Source organism: Numenius arquata, chromosome 4 (assembly GCF_964106895.1).
Source record: "Numenius arquata chromosome 4, bNumArq3.hap1.1, whole genome shotgun sequence".
Taxonomy (NCBI): domain Eukaryota; kingdom Metazoa; phylum Chordata; class Aves; order Charadriiformes; family Scolopacidae; genus Numenius; species Numenius arquata.
Genome location: NC_133579.1, coordinates 28,728,040 through 28,744,689, shown reverse-complemented (window position 1 = coordinate 28,744,689; position 16,650 = coordinate 28,728,040). Strand labels below are relative to the sequence as shown.

The following is a 16,650-nucleotide window of genomic DNA, read 5'->3' as shown; positions in this document are numbered from 1 at the left end:
AATTTGATGACATGGATAAAAGTTTTTAAGAACTGAGATTTTTTTTCTTTCCATAGAAAAAAACAAAACAAAACAAAACAAACAAACAAAAAACCAAAAAACAAAACAAACAAACAAACAAACAAAAAAACCCTAGGTAAAGAGATTTTGCTGTTTTAAGTTAGTCATAAGGTTTCAACAATTAAAAGCAGCATCTAAGGGCAAGAATTCTTTCACAGCATATCTTACATTATTGTTGCGAACAGTGGTCTTAGAGGTTCTTGCTCAAAATGAAATGTTGTAATTCTCTTTGTAAAAGGATGCACCAGAAGAGAACTTGGTCCACTTCTCTGTGGTTCTATGTGCTGCTTTTTCTTTTCCCATTTTCTCCTTATCTAAATATCCATTTTAAAGTAAAATCCTGTTCACTGTTTCAATTTCTTTTTAAACATATGAATGTATTTCACATAATGTTATACAGATTATATACATACTGTACACATACTCATTCATAAAAAAGACAACTTGGAAGGTAGTCGCAGATTACAATAAATTTAAAGACTAAACAAATTCTACTCTTTTTCCTCTATTGAAAGTGGCAGCCAAAAAACTATAAGCAGTTTGGATACTGTTTCTTCAAGATGAGAAGCAGTGTGTGTATATATATATGTACTGGTTATATACCAATATGCATATACACACTCATTATGATTTAGGTCTGCTGGTTAACGCAAGTCATTACATATCAATTCAATATCTTCCAAGATCTTTTACATTATGAAACTGATGTTTCTTTACATGTCTTTGAAGTCATATTTAAATCCTTAGGGTTAAATACGGGTAACACAAATATTTGTACATACAGATGTTGTCATTTACTACCCATAAGACCACAAGAAACTCTGAAGTACTGCTTTAAATATAATTTACACAAACTTTGTTTCCCCAAGAATGCTTTGTTTGGTTACAAACCTTCATAATATATCAACCATAATTTTTATACATTTGAGTCTGTAGAATTAGTACTTGTTTCCCATCCACTATGCTTGAAAAAATATGTTGTATAAACCGATCACGCAGAGGGGAAAGGAAGCATGTGTGAAACAAACAACTTTCCCAGACAATCTCAAACAGAACTAAGTATTAAGCAGAAGCCAAGACAAACTTAACTCAATTTAACTAGCTAGTTGGCTAAACAGTTTGCTTGGCTGGCTCCCTTTTGAGGCTGCCTATCCTAAAAAACAATAATATGACCAACAAAAAAAAAAAAAGGCAAAATCAACTTCCTAGGCAATTAGGGTAAGTATGGATTTTCAAAGTTTTGGATCTTTTCAGGGTAACAAACTTACAAACAGGTTTACAAACCCTAGTGTAAACTTTTGGACTAAGTAGCTGACTCACTGAGTTATATTCTAATCTCATTTATTATGTGTGGAGGTTGGTAATCTACCATGGAATACCTTTATTGTCTCAATGATGCTCTGTATGATTGTTAGGAAAGACAAGCTCTGAACAGTAATCTGAATAATAACTTCAATTCACACCAAATTCAGAGAGTATTGCAACCAAGGCAATGTTAATTCATACAAATAAATTCATATCAGTTAAAGGTCTGGTCTAATAGGCATCTCCTGAATAGCAAAGAAAGATTTTTAGAGCAATAGTAGTCTGTTTTCAAACTTGAAACAGGTAATTGCTTCAGAAGAATGGGGTTCATATTAGTTAATAGTGCAGTATACTGAAACACTATCTTTTTAATTCTTATGCCTAAAGATACAAATTAACACTTTATGTGATTTATAAAAACACCTAGGCATCTTGTCCTTCAGACACAATATTTGCTCTTAATCACATTAAAATGGTTTCTGATTTTTTTTTTTCAGCAGTTCCACAGCTGAGACAAAGAATAACCAAGTGCATAAGTCTTTGTCCTTTGTTTCCAGAGAGAGCAGAGTAAGTTAGTTTCAGTGAGTGTTTAAGGTGACAAACATTTTTTACCCCACATTGAAACGAACAGCAGTGCTAAAGGTGTCAGAGCCCCTTTTTGGAGACAACTAGGCTAAGCAGGTAGCTTCTTACGCTGCTCAGCTCCATTGCAACAGAACCAGTTGTCAGTCAACAACAGAGAATCTCAAAAGACTTCACACAGAGTTGTCAGTGTGTTATCACAGAACACGCAGCTCAGCCAGTACACACATGCACTATCTTGCTTATACTGACAGACAGCCTTTTGACTGACACAAAAGACTATCTTTCATGGATTCACTCTGAAATTTCCAGAAAGAAGGAAGACTCCAGAAACATATGGGAATAATATCCAAGACATACCTCATCCACAAGGTTAGATCTACCTTTGAGCATGCCATTCATAATTGGCTTTAGAAGTTTTTAAAATTTGCAAGCATTAAAACCAGTTGTAAGCTAAAGTCAAAGAAGAGAAATCTAAAAACATTTCATTTAGCTGTTCATTTTTGTCCAGGGTGTTTGTTAATCAATTTAAGATACTTGAAACATAAATATTTGCAAGTAAGCTTTAAATAAGCCTACAGTACAATGTTCAGCCCAAACACCATTGTATCATGTCAGGTTGTCAATGGTTAGGTTCCTTTCCTAACCATTACTAAAATTAGCATTCTACTATTTAATGTTTTATTTATTTATTTTAAAAACCAAATTAATCTCCTTGTGAGAACCTCTGTAAATTCTTATTGGGCATCTTAAGATGCTCAACTACTCCCAAATGGCACTGAGGACTTCAAAGATCTGTGGGTCTTGGGTTTTTTCTTCCCCCCACATTTTTCAGATTGGGCTATAGAACAGGTCAGCTGGGCTCCTTTCAGTTTGAAAATGAAGTTGAAAAAGGCAACTGAACACAGACTTCTCTAACCATTCTGGAGAGCACTTCATTGAACAAGAATTAGGTCAGACAATGCTAAAACCTGTCCATCCAAATAGTAAAGGTCACTTAAAGGTACAGAGAAGCTTCATTACTTAAACAAAATCCTCATTTTCTAGAGTTTATACCACATTTCTAACAACTTCTTGTACGTTACTCAGTTGGAAAGTGACTGTATAGCTTAACATTCCTTTACAGGCTTTCTTTGCTTACTAACAAAGCAACACTGAGGGGTGGGTTTTTTTTGTTTTGAATATGTGAAGATGTAAAGGCATATCCTTAAAAAGTTAAGTTTTTAATCCCTGCTTATATTCTGAGAAATTATTAATTTTTTAAAAATTCTTGACAATATCTTAAAATCACATGCTTTATGATATAAGAGATTAAGAACTGTCTTGTTATAGTTGAAATAATTTATGATCTTTTCCTATTCAAAACATGACCTACTTTCAAATGCAATTTCATAACACTGGGAGTAGGGAAAATTAATCACAGATATCTGATGCATTGTTTCAGACAAAGACATAAAACATTCCAAAGCTTATTAGGACACAAAAAATTTTTTCTTCAAATCACTACTCAGAGTCAGTCTGGAAACAAGTGATTTTCCCACTCTCATAAGCACATAAGTAAGAATGCTCATGAGTATTTTGTTTTCTCTGGGTCAGAGCCTATCCCTTTGGCTTGTTGAACTACTTTGAAATAGTTTTATCAGAATTAACAATTCTGCTGTGCAGAGATGCGCTCAGATTTATCAGAATAGTCTTAGAAGCCATTTCTTCTATAATCAAGTCTTTAAAGAATATTCTTTAAAAAAGATCACTTCTTGGACATTTATATGTAATTATTTTTAATTGCCCTTAACCACTGTAGTATTTTAACACCATGTTACATCTTTCAACAGTTCAAGGGCTCCTTTGTGGGATTTAGTGGTTTAAGATAGCATCCTGTGATGACTCCAACTCCACTAAGTCTTCTTTGAGGGAAATGTACTTAAGAAATAATTCATGTTGTCACATAAACCATGGTTCTACAGTTACTAGAGTGTCACATAAAATAGTGTTGTATCCTAGAGGTCATTTAGACGCATAAAAAAGCACCTCTATTTATTACCTCTATTTACTCTCTCAGTGCCCACAGCAGGCCAATGACTAGTCCCACCAAAAGATAAGAAATTAATTGTATAAGTAATAGTTACTCAGCCTGGCTCCTTCTGCATACTTTCCTCTGAATACTGTCCTTCAGACAGAAGGGAAGTTGGCATCCTCTTGCCAACGTGGATACCTACCTATGCTATGGAAAAACCTCCAACTGAAAATACATTTAAAAAAAATAATAATCAAAACAATAAGAGCTTTCACAGCACTTTCTCCCTGGTATTCCTCCAGTAATGTCATTGACATTAAGTAAGAAAGGATTTGGCATAAAACCTGTCTCATTTAACTCAATGTAAATCAGACCTAGATTACTCAAATAAGCATGAGCAGAGAATCAAGCTGTTCAGGGAGAATAATTTTCACAATAAATCAGTCAATGAAAGATTGTTGTATGGACCAAAAATGGAACAGGAGCAAGAGTGTCTTTTGCTTAGAGACCTGTTTTTCCAAAGGAATGTAGAATATGGTTTCTAGCAGCCTTAACAGGAAATTAATACCAAGATAATGTAGTTTCTATATATTGATACTTTTTTATGTGATGTCAGCTAACTAAGAAGTAAACCTCTGTTGTACAATCCCCTTCCCTCCCTCCCTGCTCCCCACCTCCCCCCCCCAAAAAAGGAGGTTTCTAACAACATGGAAAAGAAAAGCCCAGTAAGGGTCCCTACAAATGGAATGGACTATTAATAACAATAAAAGTGTTGTTTAGAAGGTAATTTGCCTATTATGTTAGGTATACAGAAGCGCCTCCTGTTTTGAGAACAGAGAAAAATCTTTGACATTAAAGCAGCGCTTACAAAATTGTAAGATTAATGTTCAGTTTTCAATTACCTTTACAAATCACTGAGTTAAATAGAATGGAAGATTTAAAGCTGAGAAAGAAGTGAAGAGTAAGAACAAGGAAGCTAAAGAATAGACAACTATTAAAGAGCACGGACACAATATTTATAGGAATATGAGTTATGAATCAATCCGTGCTAGGAAAACAAAACACACCAACTTAAATGAAGAATTTTGATATTTAAAAGTTCGTTAACATTCTTCTCTTTTCTCCATTTTGCTAAAATATAGTTTAATAGAAATGCAAATAAAGTACTTATCTCTGTTTTCCATGGGACTTCCCTTAAACCTACTGTTTCCAAATGCAGTTTGCTTGGGATACCTCCATCATAGAAAGGCAATTGACTTTAGACCTACTGGCAACTGCTTAGATCACCTTTATGGAGTTCACAGTGCACCATAACCAGACCCACAGTCCTCTCAATTAAAGTATCAATAATGGCATTAGTAACAGCACCTTTAACATGTATATAAATGGCTTACTGGTATAGAAGGAACTGTTTCCTACCTCCTCTAGAGAGCCAAATTCCATGTGTCTCTCTGAAGTACTTTGCATTGCACAAACAGGGATCCTTGGAACAGAAAAGCTCATGCTTGTGCAACTTCAACTTCCCCCCCAACTTTTTCCCTTTTTTTTTAAAAAAAATACCTAGATGAAACTTTTAGTGAAGGACAGCAGGACATGTCTACTAAGCAACCTGGAAGTTTTGTACGCATTACAATGCCTCATGTTCCTTTTCTTGATGATGAAGTGTTCAGTGGGTTGCTTGCAGTTGTTGAAGCGGATGAAATCAAACCCAACAATGAAAAGCTGCACTATACACTTCAAAGAATATGCTACATATGCCTGTTTACAGATCTAATTAATGTAGCCTGAATGTCAATGCTAGAATTGCTTTTCCCTTGGAATTCTGCTTACAAGTAATTCAGCTGTACTATTGTAGTGAATTCTGCATTTATTAGCAACTGGTGTAAGTACTTGGTATAGAAAAAAGGCAAAAAAAAGTAGAAAGCAGTATTTAAATAAATAGTATATATTTCATTGTAAGAATATTTTATAGGCTACAAAAAAATAGCTACTTGAATTAAAATTTGCACTAGCAGTTTTTCCTGATATAATATTGCCTTAAATGTCCATATGTTCTTGCCAATTTTACTTCAGAAGAAAAGTGTAAAATAAAACTTCTTTAATAAAAGCAGTAGTTGACGTTGCTTTATTCTGAATGCTTTATGAAAAGTTATTTGGGACATAAAATTTTACTTTTCTGTTTGCTATATTTAGCAGATTCTAATGGAATAATGGTTATCAATATGGAATTATTGTTGTGGGTAACACTTGCTAGTCTCTTCAACCCACAGAAGAGTCAACTAGTAGAATACCAAATTTGCACACTTTAAATGATTCCAAGATCTACCCCTCTTGGTGCTGAAGCCAATAACAGTGTTTTAACTTAGTTCATTACTAGTTGCTCTAGAGTATTCATTTTCTAATGATTTATTTCTCAGATCTTCCTGATGTTAACATTAATAAGGTGAAAGAGTGGTCTCGATTCAAAACTGGATACACACAAATACATAAAAATGACAGATACCTTATTTTGTGTTTCTCACTAAGCTTTTTGTAGAAAACTCTGGAAGGTTTCATGACAGTGATATGACTAGTTCCATTAATGATACTTAATATACTATGACAATCCTTTTATCTTCATTATATTATGCAAGGAATTGCATTCAGAAACAAAAAAATGTAAATATTCTAACATAGGTAATCTAAAAGAAAGGCTAGGCTTCTTGCAACTGGGTTATTTATAGCAGAGTCTGCTTCAAAAAATGGTTTTAAGAGCCAGTGATAGCTGCATTTTGTCTCTCTTAGTTATCTGGATAGTCAGTAGGAGGCCTGTTAGTACTATTTGTTATAGTACTATTCATCTATAAATTCATCAACATTACTTTTGAAATTTGATCCTTGGTTCTCATTGGCAATGGATCATCCATACAGTCTCATACCATCTGGGTATTTGCCTTTCAAATAATGACAAACTAAATATCGTTGTTCAGCATCAACAAATTATAGCATCGATAATTATATTTCATTGCATTTGAATAGTATCATATAGCTAAGAACACACTTTTTTTCTTATCTCATCAAATATTTTCTGAAGAAAGTTAGGCTTATACAACAATTAGCAGAATTTATGAAAACAGAAACACTGCTTTCTAACAAAAAAAATGCAATATGCACTGCTGTAAACTCATAACACGATTCTCATGAAACTTTGGTTCATAATTCCAATAACAATTTAAAGTTACCAAAGCTCTATCAGTTTATGCTATTGCAGATGCATTTCACATAGTGATTTTAAAAAGGTTTTCAGTATTGAAACAGTATAATCCTTGATGTTTCTGCACTAATACTAATTTCTACATCAAAAATAAGAAATAACCATTTAACAAACTACCATTTTTAAAATTTTGAAAACTTACCTGGTTATGGTAAGTAAGGATTCTACTACATCTGAAAAACAAGCTATGTTTAATAAAGCGTTAGAATTAATACTACCCAATAGTGGTGAAAAGGACAGAAGAAAAAAATTCAGCCAGATTCCAACTAAGCCATGTACTTCAAATACTATCTGTTTTCTGATCTTCAGTACTTTTACTGGGTATTTCAGATTGTTCTTCTCCTTACCATTAACAGGACAGTAACCCATATTTTGTCCCTGAAGAGAAATACTAAAATTAAACAGTAAACCCACAAGCTTAAGACTCCTTACCCTCTGGGTTTGCTACGCCCGTCTTGCTTCTCAGTGTTACAGACACATGTGTAAACAACAGAATTTCCTGCATCCTTTTCTCATCTGCACAGTACTGGGACTTGGCCAACGGGATTATTTACAGCATTAAGGCCACTCCACAGTAACTTGAAAAAGATCCTCATTGGTCAGGCTTTATCAAAACTAAAACCACATTTTTCTTTTAAGTACAAGTCATTTATCCAAAATAAAACTTTTTTTTTTTGCCATATTGTTCTTCACTAAGTATTGCTTTATTCAGGTTTTAGGTCTCCCTCCCTTTCTAAATTGAAGACTATGACACCATTCCGCCAAGTGTTAAGTATAAGCTTAAATTAATTATTCTAATCACAGTAGTTAAGCACAAGTACTAGTCTTTTCCAGATTTGGTGGATTCTTATGCTCATACTTGCTCTTAGTATACCTCCTAAGCTTTAAATATCCTATAATAGGACTAGTTTCTCCCTCTGTATGACTGCATATCATTTAGCTAATACATGTATTTTCAGAATTGACTCAGTAGTTAGCCAGAGGTTGTTAGACATCATTATGAAAAAATGTAGTATTTTTGACTACCAGAGATATGAAAAGAACATGGTGAGGAAAGGCAAAACAATACGGACTTTGAAAAGCTCATTTCTGAAAAATTAAATACCTTTGCAGTAAAATTTAGAGTTAAAGTATTAAAATACGAAGTAAGAAATATTTCTTTAAAGAATATAGCTCGAACATTTTTGTAACTGAAAAGTATGACACCACTGCTCCCAAACTGATATCACAGGCCACTAAATGACAGGTCCTCCTCTAACTGATACAGTTAGACACAGTTGAAATGATTTGCCATAGCTCTGAAAAGCTAAATATTTCTAATTAAAAAAACCTCAACATCTACAGAATGCTGAAAATTCCTGTCTCACAATCTCAGACTGAGAGCTAGATTTCCTTACTCATAGCTTTAAGGAACATATCTGTGCCTCCCTGCTCACATCCCACCACCTTTTAACAGCTGTATAGCAGGTAGTATTTTCAACATGAAGAACAACTACAGCTGCAGGACTCTTCGCTTAAATAAGGGGGTTGTCTGATGCCAGGATTTTTTTTTTTTTTTTTAATTTATTTTAAGGAGGTGAAGAAGTAAAACCTCCCACTCCCATCAATTACATGGGCATTACGTGACTTTGGTGACTCCCAAAATCTAGTCCACTACCAGGAGACAAAAGACATTCAACAAAAAAGGTAAAAAAACCCCTAATTGCTATTAAAAACAAAAAACCCAAATCCCACAGCAAAAAAAAACCACCAAAACCAAAACCACACACAACCAGAAAACTAAAACAAAGTAGAAGACAAACCAAAACAAAAAACCCACAAAAAACCCCAAACCAAAGCCAAAATATCAAAAACAAAAATCCAAAGCAAAAAAAATAACCGGAAAAACCCCACATAAAACAACGCCAAACTAAATCAAGAAAGCACAAAACAAAAAAAGCACCACAAAAAACCAAACCAAAACAAAAAACCCAAATCTTGAGTCTGCATCAAATTAAAAACAACAAAAACCACGACAAAACCCAAATCCAAATGATAAAATAATAAGACAACAGCTACTTTATGAATCCTCCATGGTTTCTTGAGCAACTACATATATCTCATCTCCCACTAGAATATTCTCTGGCTACATTCCATTATCCCTACTGTAGGAAATCAATTCACATTTTAAAAATCGAGTTATGTACACATCATAACTTACATGGCACGTTATTTCTCTGTAACTAATCACATTTCAACTCATTCATGAGCTACAGAACTCACTTTCCACCATTCTTCCCTTACTGCAATCTCTGAATGCATCCAATAAGCCTGTTCTATTGCCCATACTCAAACAAATACTTGGTTTCTAAATAAATTGATGCACATTCTTTTTATCTGAGAGAACACTAAGTAACTTTGATCACAACTAAAAATATCTTCACAAGTGAAGGTCTGTAATGGAGAATTTATCACTCAAAAATAAAAAATAAATAAATTTTAAAAAGTGTTAATATACCATGTGAAGGAAGTAGTACTGTTGGAAATACTGCTAAGTATATACTGCATTCTTTGCTACAGATGTCTTAAAAATGCCTAAAGCTTCTTTCTTGGTTCTTTTCTCCTGTATGCCCACTTAAAAAAAAAAAAAAAAGACCACTCTCAGTAACTCCTTTTTGAGAAGGAAAACAGTACTCTTCAGAAAAAAAGGCACAAAACAGAATTTTGTATGAGACGAATAGTAAAGTTATAACCAAAACTCAGGTTTTATTCTGTTACACTCTCTGGTAATAGCCAATTCTTGGATGAAGTTTGATTCTATACCATTGTTAAAGACGCATTCAAATTTAATTTAAAAATTACACTGTAAGCTTGGGAAATTACCATGTAAAATCGTATAGACCAAACTATGCAAATGACATGTTTTATAAACTTTGATTAAATATATCATCAACTTTGATAAGAACATCAAATCAAAAACAAAAAACTCCAACAGAACCAAAAACTTTTTGTACTGAATAAACTGGTAGACTGCAACTCTTCATGATGCTAGCTAACTACTGGGGAAAGTACTATGAGGTGCTATTAAGGAAAGGTAGCAAGGAACCTGACACATCCATGGTGTTAGAATTGATAAGCAATTTTAAATGTTTATTGAAAAAACTAAGTGGAATAATTAGCTGTTTTTATACTTTTACTTGCAAATATAGTCTTCCTTTCCAGTCTCATCTGACCTTGGTGTTAGGCCTATCACTGTAATAATTACAGAACAGATGTTGCCAATGTGTTAGCTCACTAACACATGGCTATCACATAGGGAACTGAACTGTCTTCCTAGAAATCTCCAGGTATGTAAAGAATTCTTAGTAAGTTCATACTAAGAACATTAATACACTCATCAAGAGGATGAGACTGTGGTCATTATTTTTGTAAGAAAACTGTACTGAGAAAATATGAAAAAGACTGTAGGCAGCATCAATAACCTAGAACATACGTTTTGATGTATGGCATTAGCTGTCAACTGGACTGTTCCACCCCTGACTAGCATGGGACAAAATCCCTTCACTTTGAGTACATACAAACTTTGGCAGTGCAACTGACCTGCTTTTTCCAGATCCACAGAGAAGCATTAACACAACGCAAAAGCCAAAATTTGGATTTTTAATTTCCTTTGAGAACACAAAGGAAGAGACACGATGCTTTTCATGATTACTGAGCCAATGAAGAATATTATTTAAATTTGCCTCAGAGGAGAAGGTTAGAGCAAGTCTTTTTCAAAATACACAAATTAACAATATTTACTCTATAGATGCAATTTCCTTAGCAGATATAAGAAATTAAATGGCATTACTGTTCAAGCCAAAAACAATAAAGCACTTGCAGCACAAATAGCAATAAAATGGAACACTCTTATTAACTACATTGGAAAACGTAGAGGAGTACGAAGCACTAAAAATGTAACCTTTGAAATCAGGCTTCCTCAAGTATTCTAAAAAACAGCTGAAGTATGCTAGTTCTGCTGTGTTGATGAAACTTGTTTTTAATCTTAATTTTATTATTTCATATAATTCCACACAATTTTATACAAGCAAAGCTATGAAGATCACAATGCATTTGAAAATATAAGGACACAAGGTCATCCTTTACTGTACCTAAACTCCAGACACACTCCCCTTAGAAGATGAAAGTAAACAGAAGACAATTAACAGTAGATGGTTACCTTCGAGGCACGAGGAGAAGATAGGGTCAAAAAAAGTCATATAATTTTTAATCTTGTCTCTGCAGCAGCAGCAGCAAAGCCTAAACCTACATAACAAAAAAGCAAGCCTGTGAACATATTTTGAGTCAGTAATCAAAATCACCAAAAATGAGATGCTATCAAACCCTGTACATAGAATAATCAGCATGGAAAAACCTGGTGCAGTTCTGTTTTTTTGATACACAGACCAGGAAGATGACACAATTAGTGTAATTCTTTTTTAGAATTACTCTCTAAAATTAGAAATTCAAAAGAGGGACAGCATTTTCCCCCCCATTTTCTTCTAAGTTCTAGCACGTACTAAACTAGCAATAGTAAAAAAAGTATTGTTTCTACAGTTTTTCAGTTCAGTAGTGTTAACTTGACTTTAACCACTAACAATCCTAACCTAAAAACTTAAGTAGTGATCTTTGAACAAAATAATCATCACATAACAAGGGTATTTATCATAAAACATTCGAAGTGGGGAACAACAGATTACACACAGACATAACAAGATTACATGAATAAAACCACTTACGCATTCAACACCTGTCTGGTACTTAAGTAACTTTAAAACAGAACACAAAACTTATAAGCAACATCAAACAACATCTTGAGAAAACTTCTTATTCTAGCATAGTAACAAAGCATAACAAGAAGATTTAGAGCTAATATTTTGCTTCGCTTGTTAGTCCAATTCTGACTTCATCTGCGCAAGTTAAATTGATTCACAGGTGCAAACAATTACAGCAGATTAATTTAGACAATTTATCTCATATAGTTCTGTGCTGCTGACAGAATTTCTTTGCTTATTAGAAGTGAAACAGGAAAAAACTACATATTACATTTGCCTGTCATTAGGCTATTCGATACTTCACAGCACGTGTAGGAAACTTGTGACAAAATTACTATTGTTCTTAAAGAGTCACTGTAAATATAAGCTTCAGTCTGCTGTTTATTACACTTTGTAGTGAAAATTAACACATAACACCTGAAACTGGATTGCTCATTATAGGTCAGTATACTTCAACAGGCCTCAGCTTGGCAGAACTACCATTGTTTCCCAATATCTGGAAATACAGGCACAGCAGGTTATAAAATAGGCTCTGAGTTTGACAATTCCTGTGTGCTGGAAGTTATAGCTGCATGGTAGTGGGACTTCAATATGCTTTTCTTTTTAAAAAAAAAAAAAAAAATCAAGACAAGATGGATCAGTTATTTCAATGGGTCCTGATTCTATTCCAGGTGTCTCCTGACCAGTTGATGGTTACTTTTAAAAGAAGTTATGAAATTTGCATGAGGACAACACTCCAGCAATCAGAAGATCAGAAATGGAAATAAAAATATAAGAAGAATTGTTGTCCTTTCATGATTTTAATATTATTTTCTACTGGATGCCTACAGAGATGTTTCCCATTTCCATACTTTATAAATAACTCAGAAAAATAGTTTCCAAATAAAGTCTCAATAAAAATATAATTAAAAATTTCTAGTACATCTGATGGAGAAAACACTAATATAACTTTCATAATTTATATTTATGACTACAGTTTACTTTTGAAAGAATGTAATACTGAAATAGCAGTAACATGCTTTAGAAGACTTATAAATGGAATCAAATTAAGAATAAATTAAGCAGGTTTTTCTTATGAAGGAAAAAACATTATTTCTAGTTTGCTATTTCAATATGAAAAACTAAAAAGAGTTGAGTCAAAGAGATACGGGTTTTTTTTGGTCTTCAGTTGTGGCGGTGTTCTCTCCCTGTTCCCCCCAGCTCCTGCTTGACCCATGGCCACCATGGCCATCACAACATCAGTTGCGATAACTTGCACCTGGACTTTGGGGGATGGCTGGCAACATAGCCAAAACACTGTCTGGAGTGGGGACCTAGATATTTTGTTCCCATGAGAATATGACTATAGGTCAATTATCTTACTCCATAAATAGTGGACAGCCCAAGAGCCCTTTGAGCTCTCCTGTATGGCAGCGGGCTGCATGCCAGGATCTCCCCTTTTGTGAGGATGCTCACTTAAGGTTCTACTCCTTGAGGTTGAGAGATTCCTGCTGCAACAGATTCTTGATAAGTGACTAATATCATGCTAAACATTGAAATCTTAGCTAAGTAATACAAAGGGTTGATTGTGCATATATAATCCTTTAGACATAAACCATTGACCAAGTCTGGGACTAGGATTGGACTCAGCTGCACCTAGACTCCTCTCTGAGAAGGAGTTTAGAAAGCAAGGGGGTCCTTTCTGAACCTTGTGACTCAATGGGAGGGTCTCCCTGACAGCTTGTCTGACCCTGTCCTCTATGCACTAAAATAGAGTCTACCTTGACATTGAATCTCGTAAAACACTGTTGCATTTACTACTGATTTTGTTAAATCACTGTTTCACCTTAAATATTTCACTACTTCTCTCTTACGAGTGAAGTTAATCACTCCATCCGCAACATCAGTGTAACCAGAATGAGTATGAAGAGGCTGCCTTGCCAAATCTTTCATTCACTGCACACAGGTGTGATGCTGCTGTGAATTCTAGATTTGTTCACTAATTCACTGATTACAAAGAAGACAGCACAATTTTTCATTTCATCACCTTCAATCAAACCAAAAGTCTGACTTAGAATGAATCAGTACTAATCAATATGTCCCTATAAAAGAAATCAAGTAATCTCTCTATATATTTTTAATGAAAAATTTGAAAAGTCCCATGCTATTATAAAAAATTTGAGGCCTCGCATTTTTAGGGAAAACATATTTCTTGATGAATCATTCATATGCTCAGATAGCTCAGTTTGGTTTCCTCGGATATCAGTTATAAAAAAAATTTTTTATTTTTTTTTTTTCAAAAAACACTGACAAATACTGCAATGAAGTGTACAAGAAGTACATGTATCTTTCAATGTCACATTTGGAAGACTGGTCCTTTGCATCCTTAGAATGTGACTGCTATTAATAAGCACAGCTTTAGAAACAACCTTTTCTTTTTCCCACTCCTATAACCTAAGAATAATAGTATCTTCCACAAGAATACCTCTGCTATATACAGGGGATTGTAACAGCAATGCAATGTGACCAGTGTTTCATCAGACCATACCTAAAGCAGGGAAGATGTCTAAATTTGTATTATAAACACCACCTATCCCATTCTGAAAACCTGATTATTTCTAATTTTTCACAGTAAATGAAAACTCATAGTTTTCCTTTTTGATCTAAAAATAGTTATTTCTTTTACTGGGATAGCATTACTGCAGGTACTAAATATTCAAATAGCAACAGTGACTGCCACTAAAACTGTAGTCACTGTAACCTCACTGTTACTGAGTTAAAAAGTTACAGTTTATTCACTTTTATAAGCAACAGTGTCTCTCCGGCTGCAGGGTTGCCATTCTCAGTAATGAAAGCATCTTGTAGCTTCAGCATTTTAAGTGACAAAATTTGGCAAGAATGTTTTCATTTAGGTTTCTGAGTATCTGGACTTCATCTGTATCTATTTCAGAAAGGAAGCTATACATTTAGTTCTTTAAATCAGCAGATTATAAATAACACCCAAACAAAGATGTGTTCCTGATTTTTTCCTGTAGTCCAAAATGAAGATGAGCATCAGCTGCATACAGATCTTCAAAGTTAGTGTCTTAGCACTACTTATAGGTCAACAACAGTTAAAAAACCTTAATGTATTTAAGGCTTTGCTCCACACTCCTGTGATGACTTTGACCCCAGGATCAAAATTTTACCCAGGATTAACTCAAAATTTGAACCCAGATCACATTTATACTTTTATATTTAAAAGGCAAGCATGAGTCTGCTTTTTCAGTTTTGGATAGGATCAATTTTTGGTTTTTTGTTTGTTTGTTTTTCATGCACAAAAAAAAAGTAACTACAGCAATAGAATACTTTTATCTTTCTGCAGTTTTTTTTTTTTCTCAAGGCACCACTAAAGCATGATCAAAAATGCACTTCTTTTGGATAATTCAATAACAAATTTTAGTTAACAAGCAATTTCTCAGCAGGCTAACGAGAAACACAGGAATCTTTTCTCACAAGGTTTTACTTTATTGTTTTTTAACCTACCTGTTATTGTTGCAAAAAATAATCACAGCTTTAAAACAAGCATTATTAATCAGCTAAGACTATTATATACAGCATAAGACGCTACAAGTAAGAGATACACAAACTACTTCCAACAGTATTACTGAAGAGCATTTAAAAAAAAAAAAAAAGAGAATGCATTGGTCTGGGCAGAGTGTCAGGCAAATGTCTTGAATTGAATTTGCAGTGCAAATCACTTTTCAGTTATGACAGCAGAAACAGTATTTGTGTATGTACTTGTATGTTGCAAATAAGCTGCAAATACCACACCATGCTATGCATTAGAAGTGGTTGTAAAAGAGAGCTGGCATTAATCTAAAGACATGAATCTTTATTATGGTTTAAAAATACCCTTTTATTAAAAGTACTATGTACAATTTATCTGGCTCTGTCCATGTAGTCTTAGAACCATCTCGATTAACATTTCAAAGTTTACCTGTTAGCAATGGTCTGAACAGATGAATACCCACAAAGACAGCATGATGCAGCTGAGGGTCAAGATTGTTGCAAATGTCTTGCATCTAAAATAACCCACACTTCTTGCAGTACATCTTCCTTAAAAAACTTCCACCTCAGTAATGAGGACCCCCCCTGGTAAAATAAGCCATTCTAACTGTACCCTTGAGAGCTCTAAAGTTAACACATATGAAAGTGGCTACTGTGGAAACAATTTCCCAGGAATTTATTAAAGATCACTATTGAGTTGACTGAATTTTATTTTGAATGGTTATTGTCATGGTTTCGGCCGAATTTACCAAAACCAGACTGACAGATGGCCCTTCCCTCCCCCTACCCCCCCCAAAAGAGGAGAGAGGAAGAGAAACAGATAAGGAGATTCAGAAGTTTAGAATGAACTAAACTGCTTTAATGAAGAATTAATATTAAAACAAAACTAAAGAAGAAAATAATGAAATAGACACAATATATACAAAACCATATCAAGCTCCCAGGATGACAGTCACATCACCAGCACGCACTGGGGAAGTCCCAGACTGGACTTAGCAACAAATGGGAACTGGATTCCAGCTCTGGAGTCAGGAACACGATCGGGATCAAAGGCAGATGAACAGAGAGATTCCTCTCTGGACGTCAGCCATTGCAGGAAGAGCGTTGACCCTTTG

The 16,650-nt window shown here is 34.2% G+C and overlaps 1 protein-coding gene across 1 annotated transcript in view; it reads right to left on the bottom strand.

The window, feature by feature from the left end:
* Window positions 1-7,701, bottom strand: part of CCDC102B (coiled-coil domain containing 102B) — a 168,620-nt gene extending 160,919 nt beyond the window's left edge. Inside the window, exon 1 of the mRNA XM_074146474.1 lies at window positions 7,647-7,701. The gene's annotated coding sequence lies outside the window, so the exon portion shown is untranslated. The remainder of the gene's footprint in view (window positions 1-7,646) is intronic.
* Between the last annotated feature and the right edge of the window lie 8,949 nt (window positions 7,702-16,650).